Raw genomic sequence first — 9470 nt, 5'->3', positions numbered from 1 at the left:
CCATCTTGAAAAACAAGTAACTTAACTTTGAATTCCTTCACTATATATATCCCCCAACCAATATAGTATTTATTCCCAAATTAATTCATCTCTCCTGATCTTAATTCAAGGTTCAATCCTGCAACCTAGATACCCAACTCGACGATAGTTTACCATGACTTTCCTGAAATCGTCACCCCAGGAAAATCACACAAACCACCACGGAAGTCCTGCATCTTGACTACAAAGCCAGACCTCAAATCCCCTTATTGTATACTCTGGTATTATTACTGCTGCACTCTAGAGTCTATAGAACCTAGTATCCTAGGCTCTGATACCAAACTGTAACAACCTACTTATCTTAACATATATATGAACACAATAAATAAAATAGTCAACCCAAACCCGTGGGTAACGGGGACACCTGTCATTCACAGCGAAAACCTAAGCAACAGTAAGTATAAAATTACAACCATCCAATCATAAATCATAATACCAGAGGCTACTTACACCAAAATATCATACATTTATTTTCAATCTCCCATAACATTCCAAATATATCTAGGATCTCATAACAAAATAATCATGATCCTAGTACAAAATCTTACCCTCCTAGTAGGGTAACTCAATAAACTCAACAGCGGCCACGACCCACCGGTCTCAGGGACTCCTGAAAAATTAATTAAATTTGGGGGTGAGACACTTATCAGTAAGGGAAAATAAACTAAATTAAGTTGTGTGGCAACATGAATATATAATGCAGTTATACATATACAATACATTCCATATATCTGTCAACACTCGTCATAACATACTGAATCATCACATACTTTTATATTTTTCTAGTAACTCATATCGTTCATAAGTAGTTTGTTATATCTGATAAGACTGAAAACATACCCAAGATGAATAGCTAGCTGTTGTCATGTATTAGCCCCTATAACGGGTTATGCAGCCTGAAGGCGGGACCCGACAATGGCTGGCTGACCACTGCCGAGTAAAAAATGTTTGTAAGTACGATGGGCCCGCTGCACCCTGGTTTGGACTGTCAGGCGGACGTCTACATAGATATCTGATCTATATAGCAATGGTACTGAGCTCTTGAACTGAACTAAACTAACATCTGGGTTCTGATAACATATAATACATGATAATATAGCATTTTTCATAATTTCATAAATACGGCCTCGTGCCGAAATCATTTCATAAAGATGGCCTCGCACCAAACATTTCATAAATACGGCCTCGTGCCAAACATTTCATAAACACGGCCTCGTGTTGAACATTTCATAAATACAGCCTTGTGCCGAACATTTCATATATATCATTCTAAAAATAAATCAATTATCATGTATTTCAAAATTATCATATGCTGCATTATTACGCAATTCCTAAAAACATGCTTGTTCGTAAAATTGCCGTAACATAATACTTAGCATGAAAAATAATACTCATGCCACATAATGTTGAATTAAATCATACGTTCCATCTAAAATCGTAATTCCTGTATACCGCAGTATTTTCCCAAATATACATTTACTCAATAATATTCATATATAGTACATGTTTTTCTTAAAATTAATTTGTCGAGAAATAATGGTAATTTGCTTGGAAAAATAATTGCTTTAGTTTATTCCCTTACCTGGCAACTAAAAAGCCCCTATGTATTCCTGGACTCACACCCTTAGAATTTCCTGATCAATACCCTAAAACAGAAAACTCCCAATACTAAACTTCAGTATTTCTACATGTATATCATTTCCTATAACTATAGTAAGACCAAATTTGGCATGAAAAGCCTTACCTCAACTCAGGGATGATTTCCAACTTGTTTTCACCAACGATTCGCTCTGGAAGATTTGGAGAGAACTTCCCTTGGAGCGTCGTGGTGGCTTCAGATCGTCAAACCGGCGAAAATCTGGCCCAAAATCGAAGAGAGAAGAGAGAGAAACCATAGGGAGAAAGAGAAAGAAAGTGAGAGGTTTCTTAATTTTGAAGTTAAAATCTGAGTTTTTGATATTTATAGGACTGGATTCGTCGACAAGCCACGTCATCTCGTCGATGAGTCCTTTAATAATTTCGTCGACGAAACCCACTCCTTATTGACGAAATTTAGACTGCCCAAAACCTCTCTCAGTATTTCCTTGACGAATCTTGCCTCGTCGATGAGCCCTCTTAATTTCCCTCAGTTACTCCTTCCAAAGTGCAATGTCATCGCGTTCGTCAACGAAGTTGACTTCCTCCTTCTGTTATTGTTTCCATTTCCCTTCCTCTTTATTATTTAAATCCCATTATTATTCGGGCTGTCACACCTTTAGTGTTCTATAACCACTAGTTCTTTTGGAGATCACCTCTAGAAGCCTCTTTACCATAGCCATGCTGCTGTGCTAAAGCTAAAGAGCTCCTTTACCTGCTGTTGTTGCCTGCAGAAGAAGGAGACACATGCTGCAACCTGATTACGCTCTAAAACTGCGTAATTAGGCATCTTAATTCGGTCATTAGGGCTTATATTTTTAATTAAATGTCTAATTACATCCAATATCTTAGTAAAGTGCATTATTTATAATTTATGAGTTTTATTGAACAATTTATAAATTTTTGGCAATTTTTTATCGCTGGAAAATTCCTAAGAGCCAAAACCGGCACTAGTTCATAATTTGCGCATAACTTTCTGTATGAGATTTGATCGAGACGATTTAAATTTCTAGAGAAAGAAGAGAGGATTATATACAACTTATGTGTTTTAAGTTTTGAGAGAAATAGGCTTCATGAAGGTCGAAATTGGCCGTAATTGTGGAAAGAAAAAGAAAAAGAAAAAGAAAAAGAATATATATATATATATATAGTAGGATGATGTGACCCAGACATGCAGGCCGGGTCGGTTCCTTCCAAACAAGTCGTGGGTCTTGCCGGGTCTAGGGCAGCAATCCCCCTGCCATCCTTATTTATTCCCTTTTCTTTTCCCTTCTTCGTGTGCCTCCGCTCACCCTCTGCTCTCTCTCTCTCTCTCTTTCTCTCTCTCTTTCTCTCTCTCTATTTCATTCTCGTTTTCTCCTTCCCAACTGTCTCCCTTGCTCCCTTAGTTTCTCTCCCCTATCCCATATTCCAGTCTCTGTCTCTACAACTCCACGAATTCTCGGCCACATCTCCAGCTGCAACAGCCATGAACTCCCACCTGCAGTCACCTCGTGCACCAGCCAGTTGCCTCTTGGCGACCCTCTGAGGCACAACCTAGCCACCTGAGAGCACCACCTTTAGGCTCTCTAGCCTCTATAGCAACCACACCACAGCAGCCCCGTTCTTCCTCTGCCACAATCTCACCAGCAATCCCCCACATGACCTCCGTCCAGCCACCATCTTCAGCAGAGAAACGCCAACAACAGCTTCCACCCAAGGCCACATGCAAAGCCATAGATCATCTCTCTCTCTCTCTCTCTCTCTCTGTTTCAACTTTTCTTTTCTTTGTTTTATTTAGGATCAGTTAGTCTCTTTCTCTCTCCTCTCTCTCTCTCTCTCTCTCTCTCTCTCTCTCTCTCTCTTGTTTAATATTTTTTATGGATGTTTCAATACATTATTTAGTTTAATATTAGATTAAGTATTTTTTTTCTTCACTTTATTATTTGAGTAGTCTATGATTTAACTATATTCTTGTTCTTTTATTTTTTTTATTTTGACTGCTTTTAAGGTTGAATTAATTTGTTATTTAGTATGCATTTAGCCTAATGTTTGGAATGATTTTAGGTTAGATTAACTGGTTCATTAGTTTTAGTATACATCTAGAATATTGTTCTTTTAATTTGCTTTTATTTTATTATATTGTTGCAATGGTTTATTGTGGAATTAATTTGACCCGAAAAATTGGGATTGCAAGCATGAGGGGCTAAGTTTGGTAACTCGGGTTGGGGGTCAATGTCGTTTGTTTTCCATGGTTTGCTAGTTCTCCTATGATATTATTGATAAAATTTTATTTGGTTAAAATCAAAAATTGAAGGCATCGTTGATAAATCGCTGACTCTTATTTCTTGTTTTGTTTTTGACGTTAGGCACATCAAAACCTTGATTTAATCTAGGATTTTCATCAACTAATTTTTACATGACATTCGGTTGATGCTTAATGAAAGTTTTTATTTTCTTCTGTTTGGATGTGGCAAATTTACTCGAGTTTTAGTAATAAAATTTCATCTTATTAATGCCTTGATTGGATTAACAAGAAGAGGAGTAAGGCCTAGGGACTTAGTAAATGGTGGAAGCAAACAGATATTGAACCCGTAACTCGAGTGTTTGGTAAAATTGTTTCACTTAATCTGTTTAGTTTTGGTTGCGCTTTTAGATTTACATTTTTGGAAAATTGATAAAATTTTAGTCTCACTTTGTTTACTGTTTTCAAAATCATAAAATACCAAAAATATTTTCAAACCACATTTTACAGCAATAGGATTTCACTAAACTTTCACAAATACTTTGATACTTAGTGATCCTTGTGGAATATGATCCTTGACTCATGCTTGATACAACTTGACACTTCTGCACTTGGAAGCACAACTCCAAACGAGTCAAGTTTTTGGCGCCATTTCCGGGGACCAATTGGTGTCGTTGAAGTGTTTCTCAGATTTCGGAGACGGTGTTTATAGAGATGTGAACATCTTCGTAGCCTGGGTGATATCTACTTCCTCTCCTTTTACCCGTTTGATTTTTATTTTTGTTTTATTGCGTTTATACTGAGTTTGTATGTTTGGTTGGGCTAGCAATAACACATTTAGACTGGTTAGGACGAACTCATCCATCTTATCATCGAGTGAATCCATTTCACTTGAATCACTTGAATTACCATTTGACACGCATAACATCATGGCTGAGAATGAACCTCATGATAGGGAGAACCCTAATAGGACACTCACAGAATATTTGCAACCTGTTCAGACCAGCACCCCATCCTGCATTATTTTACCTTTGAATGCAAATGTTTTTAATTTTAAACCTGGGATGATTCCATTGTTACCTCATTTTCATGGCATTGAATCTGAAAACCCATATTTGAATATCAAAGAGTTTGAAGAAATGTGTTCCACATTCATGGATAGAACATGCACTGAAGAGGTAATAAGACGAAAATTGTTTCCGTTTTCTTTAAAAGACAAGGCAAAAACCTGGTTGAATTCCTTAAAACCAAGATCCATTGGGACATGGCAAGAAATGCAAACTGTGTTTTTAAAGAAATTTTTTCCAATGTAAATAACTAATGCTTTAAAAAGACAAATCATGAATTTTTGCCAAAAGGATGAGGAAACATTTTGTTAGTGTTGGGAACGTTTCAAAGACCTCTTAAATGCATGTCCCCACCATGGGTATGCGAATTGGAGGTTCATCAGTTTTTTCTATGAGGGGTTGCAACTAAATATGAGACAATTTGTAGAAACAATGTGCAAAGGTGAGTTTTTCAATAAAGGGCCTGAAGAAGCATTTGACTATTTTTATTATTTGGTTGAAAATGCCCAATCTTGGGATGTCTCTAATGTGTATGATAGATCTAAAACGCAAAAATGCATTAGTGGGGGTGGTAAGTATCAATTGAAAGAAGTTGATGATTTGAATGCTAGACTTGCATTGATGTCCAAAAGGTTAGATTCCATTGAGCTTGAGAAAGTAAATAAAATGCATGTTTTACCATCATCTTCTGAAAAATGCAACATATGTAAGGATCTAGGGCATGTGACTGATGCATGTACAACTATTCCTGCATTTAAGGAAGTTTTGCTTGATCAATCTAATCCGGTGTATATGGTTTCTGAGATTTCTTTTGAACCTTATTCTGATACTTACAATGCTGGTTGGAGGAGTCATCCAAATTTCAGCTGGAAAAATGGCCAAGTGGGGCCATCTTCAAAGGACCAAAGTCAATACATTCCTTATGCAGTAGCAGGCTGAGGCTCGGGACCCTCTTACTTTGCAAATTAGCCTCCTACAATGTAGAGAAGGGAAATGGAAGATCCCTTACAACAACTAACTGTTAGCTTGCAACAGTTCATGGCAAGCCAAAATATGATCAACTCTCAAACTTCTCAAGCCATCAACGAGATAAGCACCGATTTGACTAGGCTGAACACATTATTGAATGCTTTGGAAGTAGATGAATCCCAATTTCAAGCCCAGCTAGATACTCAAGTGCAGATTGCATTTGTGGAACAGTCATCCTCTATTGAAGCGAATGTCAATGATTGCAATGCCGAAGCAAATATCAGCAGTGGTAAGGTGACTGGTGCACCAGATGAAGAAGTTGAGTAGAATGGTGAGAGTTTAACCTTCAAGGAACCAGCTACAAACTTTAATGTTGATGTTTCTGAAGAACCAAAGGTAACTGTTCTGAAAACTTTTCCTTAAAGACCGGTTTTTAAAGAAGTATATTTCCTAGAAACTATACTGGATAAGGACCCTTTCTTGTTAAAACAAGAAAGACAATTTGAAAATGTGTTGTCTAATATTGTTGAGAGTATTGTTTTATTCAGAGATCACTTCTGTGCAGATAACAAAAATAACTCATTGTGGCGACTCAAATTTGGAGACCCGCCAGTTCAATTTATAAACCTGCACCCACCAGACGAAATTCTTCCCAAGCCTCCTCTAGACACACTGTGATGTTTTTCTTTCCTTTTTTTTTTTCATTTTGTTTAATTCTATCTTATTTTTTGTTTATTGATAGGTACATTTTCCTTAAGTTCAGTTTTCCTTTTCCATTACTTCTCCACCCAGGTACGCCCTACTTTTCCCGTGCATAGTTTTTCTGTTTCCCCTATGCTTTCACATTGAGGACAATGTTCCATCTTAGTTGGGGGGGGGGGTGAGCATTTGCATGTGACATTGTGCACGTATATGTACTGGGTTTTATATTAAAAATAAAAATAAAGGAAGAAAGAGTAGCAAGGAATTACACTGAATTATGTCATGCTTAACACTGACTTATACCCTTCACATACTTGCATATAACCTAAGAATTACACACTTGAGTCATTTATGCGTAGTTTTTCTTTATATGAATTTGTAACTCTATGAAGAATTGATTGGTAGTACACTCATGTTAATCTGGCTATATAATTTCTTGTATCTACACGGAATCTCACGAGGCTGAATAAACACATTCACGTGATTCATTGCACTTAGGGTTTCCTGTGAGTACTGAGAGAACACCCGTGGCAACTATGACACCTTGTGAGATATCCTTGAGTTATTTATCGTCCTTTTGAGTGTTAACATTAAATTAGAGTTCATGGAACTCAAATCTCTTTCCTTCTAGACGATTCCTTGTACACTAGTCTATGTTTTTGATTTGCTAGCCCAGAGGTGATATCTAGTGGGGAGATAGAAACCTAGGTCTTGTAGCCTACTCAAGATGTGAAGGCTGAGCCACCCCTAGAGATAGACTTAGTTCATGGACCACTGTTTGAGCTTAATTCCCGTTGATGGTATGAATATAACAAAATAAGTGTAAAGATTGTCCTAATTGATCAAGAAAAGACAGAACATGAAGAATGAGCAGAAGAAAGAATAAGAAATAAAAATGTGCATGAAATGAAATGCTAATGCATGATCCACAAAAATACCACAAAAAAAGTCAAGAACACAACACATGTTCTCCACGTATGAAGATTCTTCCACCAGCTAATGCCTCAGATGTATTCATGATAAGTTTGTGAATAAGTTGATCTAGGGTGGTCTTAGTTGGATATGGTGAGTAGGTGAGAAGATGCTAGGGTGAAGGACCCGACACCTCATAGATAGGTTAGATCCTTCTCAGACTAGTCCACTCCATATACTTAGCGTTGTTCCTTTCAGTATGTGAGATATTTGATCGCGACACTCCTCCTTACATATGACGAGTGAACCCATTCCTTTTGAGTGTTCTTGAGGGTATACCAGTTAGGCCGAGTCAAAGTGACCATTCTATAGGTATCTGTTGGTACCCTAGGTGTACTGAGTCACACACATCACACACACCTCGAGACTTTACCTGTTTATGCTAGAACTTATATGACCGTATTAACTCTGAATTGTGCAGCTAAATAACTTCATGTGAGTATATTGTTCTTAAATGACATATAAACGATGAAACTTGCATGAGTGACATGCTTCGGAGTTGTGTGCATTGAATATGAATGAGTTAGTGTGAAATTCAGTTATATTCTTATATGTGAAATGGAATGGTTGTGTCACATGTGCATTAATTTCATATTCGCTGGAGTTCATAGTTGTGGGCACTACCCTAAAATTCATTCACGTTATTTGTTAGAGACTAGCAAAACGTTAGTTGAGGGTGTGATTACGTGCTAAAACTGCATAATTAGGCATCTTAATTTGGTCATTAGGGCTTATATTTTTAATTAAATGCCTAATTATGTCCAATATTTTAATAAAGTGCCTTATTGAAAATTTATTAGTTTTATTGAAAAAATTATGAATTTTTAGCAATTTTTTATCGCATGAAAATTCCTGAGAGCCAAAACCAGTACTAGTTTGTAATTCATGCATAACTTTCACATCTAAGCTCCGATCAAGGCACTTCAAATTTTTGGAGAAAGATGAGAGGATTATCTACAACTTTTGTGTTTTGAGTTGTAAGAGAAACGGGCTACAAAAAGGTTAAAATTGGCCATAATTGCAGAAAGAAAAAAAGAAAAAAAAAAGAAAAAAATATATATTAGGATGATGTGACCCGGCCATGCAGGCCGAGTCAGTTCCTTCCAAACGGGCCTTAGGTCTCACCGGGTCTAGGGTAGCAATCCCCCTCCTATACTTATTTATTCCCCATTCTTTTCCCTTCTTTCCTGTGCCTCCGCACACCCTCTACTTTTTTTTTTTTTTTCATTCTCTTTTTCTCCTTCCTAGCTCTCTCCCTTGCTCCCTTAGTTTCTCTCCCCTATCCCCTATTCCAATCTCTGTCTCTTCAACTCCATGAATTCTTGAACACATCTCCAGTTGCAGCAGCCACCTCGTGCACCAGCTAGCTGCCTCTTGGCCAGCCTCCGATGTGACGACCTACTTAATTACCACATTTTTTTTTCATATTAAAAAATAAAAAACTCAACTCAACAGATCATAACCCACCTGGACCCGTGGGTACCAGGGATACATCAAAACACATAACGGAAGCCTAAGCAGCAGGAAACATACAATCACAATATTATAAAGATGAAAACATCCATCACATTACCCTAAATACCAGAGTCACTATATCCACTGTATTTCAATATATACATCCCAAAAGCAAGATCTAGGGACATTTTCCACAAAATCCAACTGTCCCTACTAAAACTTACCCTTCAAAGAGGGTAGATAAACACCTCTAGATCAGCGGGGCTTTTCCCGCTCTTTTATTTGGGGCTCCTGAAAAGTTTATAAAATTTTGGGGTGAGACACCTCTCAGTAAGGGAAATAAACTAATACCAGTGTGTGGCAACATGAGTATTCTGCGTTATACGTATACCATACAAAACATATTC

General features: G+C 37.3%; 1 non-coding gene across 1 annotated transcript; it reads right to left on the bottom strand.

Moving 5' to 3' along the window:
• Window positions 1–5219: 5219 nt before the first annotated feature.
• On the bottom strand, window positions 5220–5327 carry LOC131165121 (small nucleolar RNA R71). Its single transcript, XR_009139443.1, has one exon. It is a non-coding gene; the product is annotated as a small nucleolar RNA R71 (small nucleolar RNA).
• Window positions 5328–9470: the final 4143 nt, after the last annotated feature.

Source organism: Malania oleifera, chromosome 9 (genome assembly GCF_029873635.1).
Source record: "Malania oleifera isolate guangnan ecotype guangnan chromosome 9, ASM2987363v1, whole genome shotgun sequence".
NCBI lineage: Eukaryota > Viridiplantae > Streptophyta > Magnoliopsida > Santalales > Ximeniaceae > Malania > Malania oleifera.
This window is presented reverse-complemented; position numbering and strand designations above follow the sequence as displayed.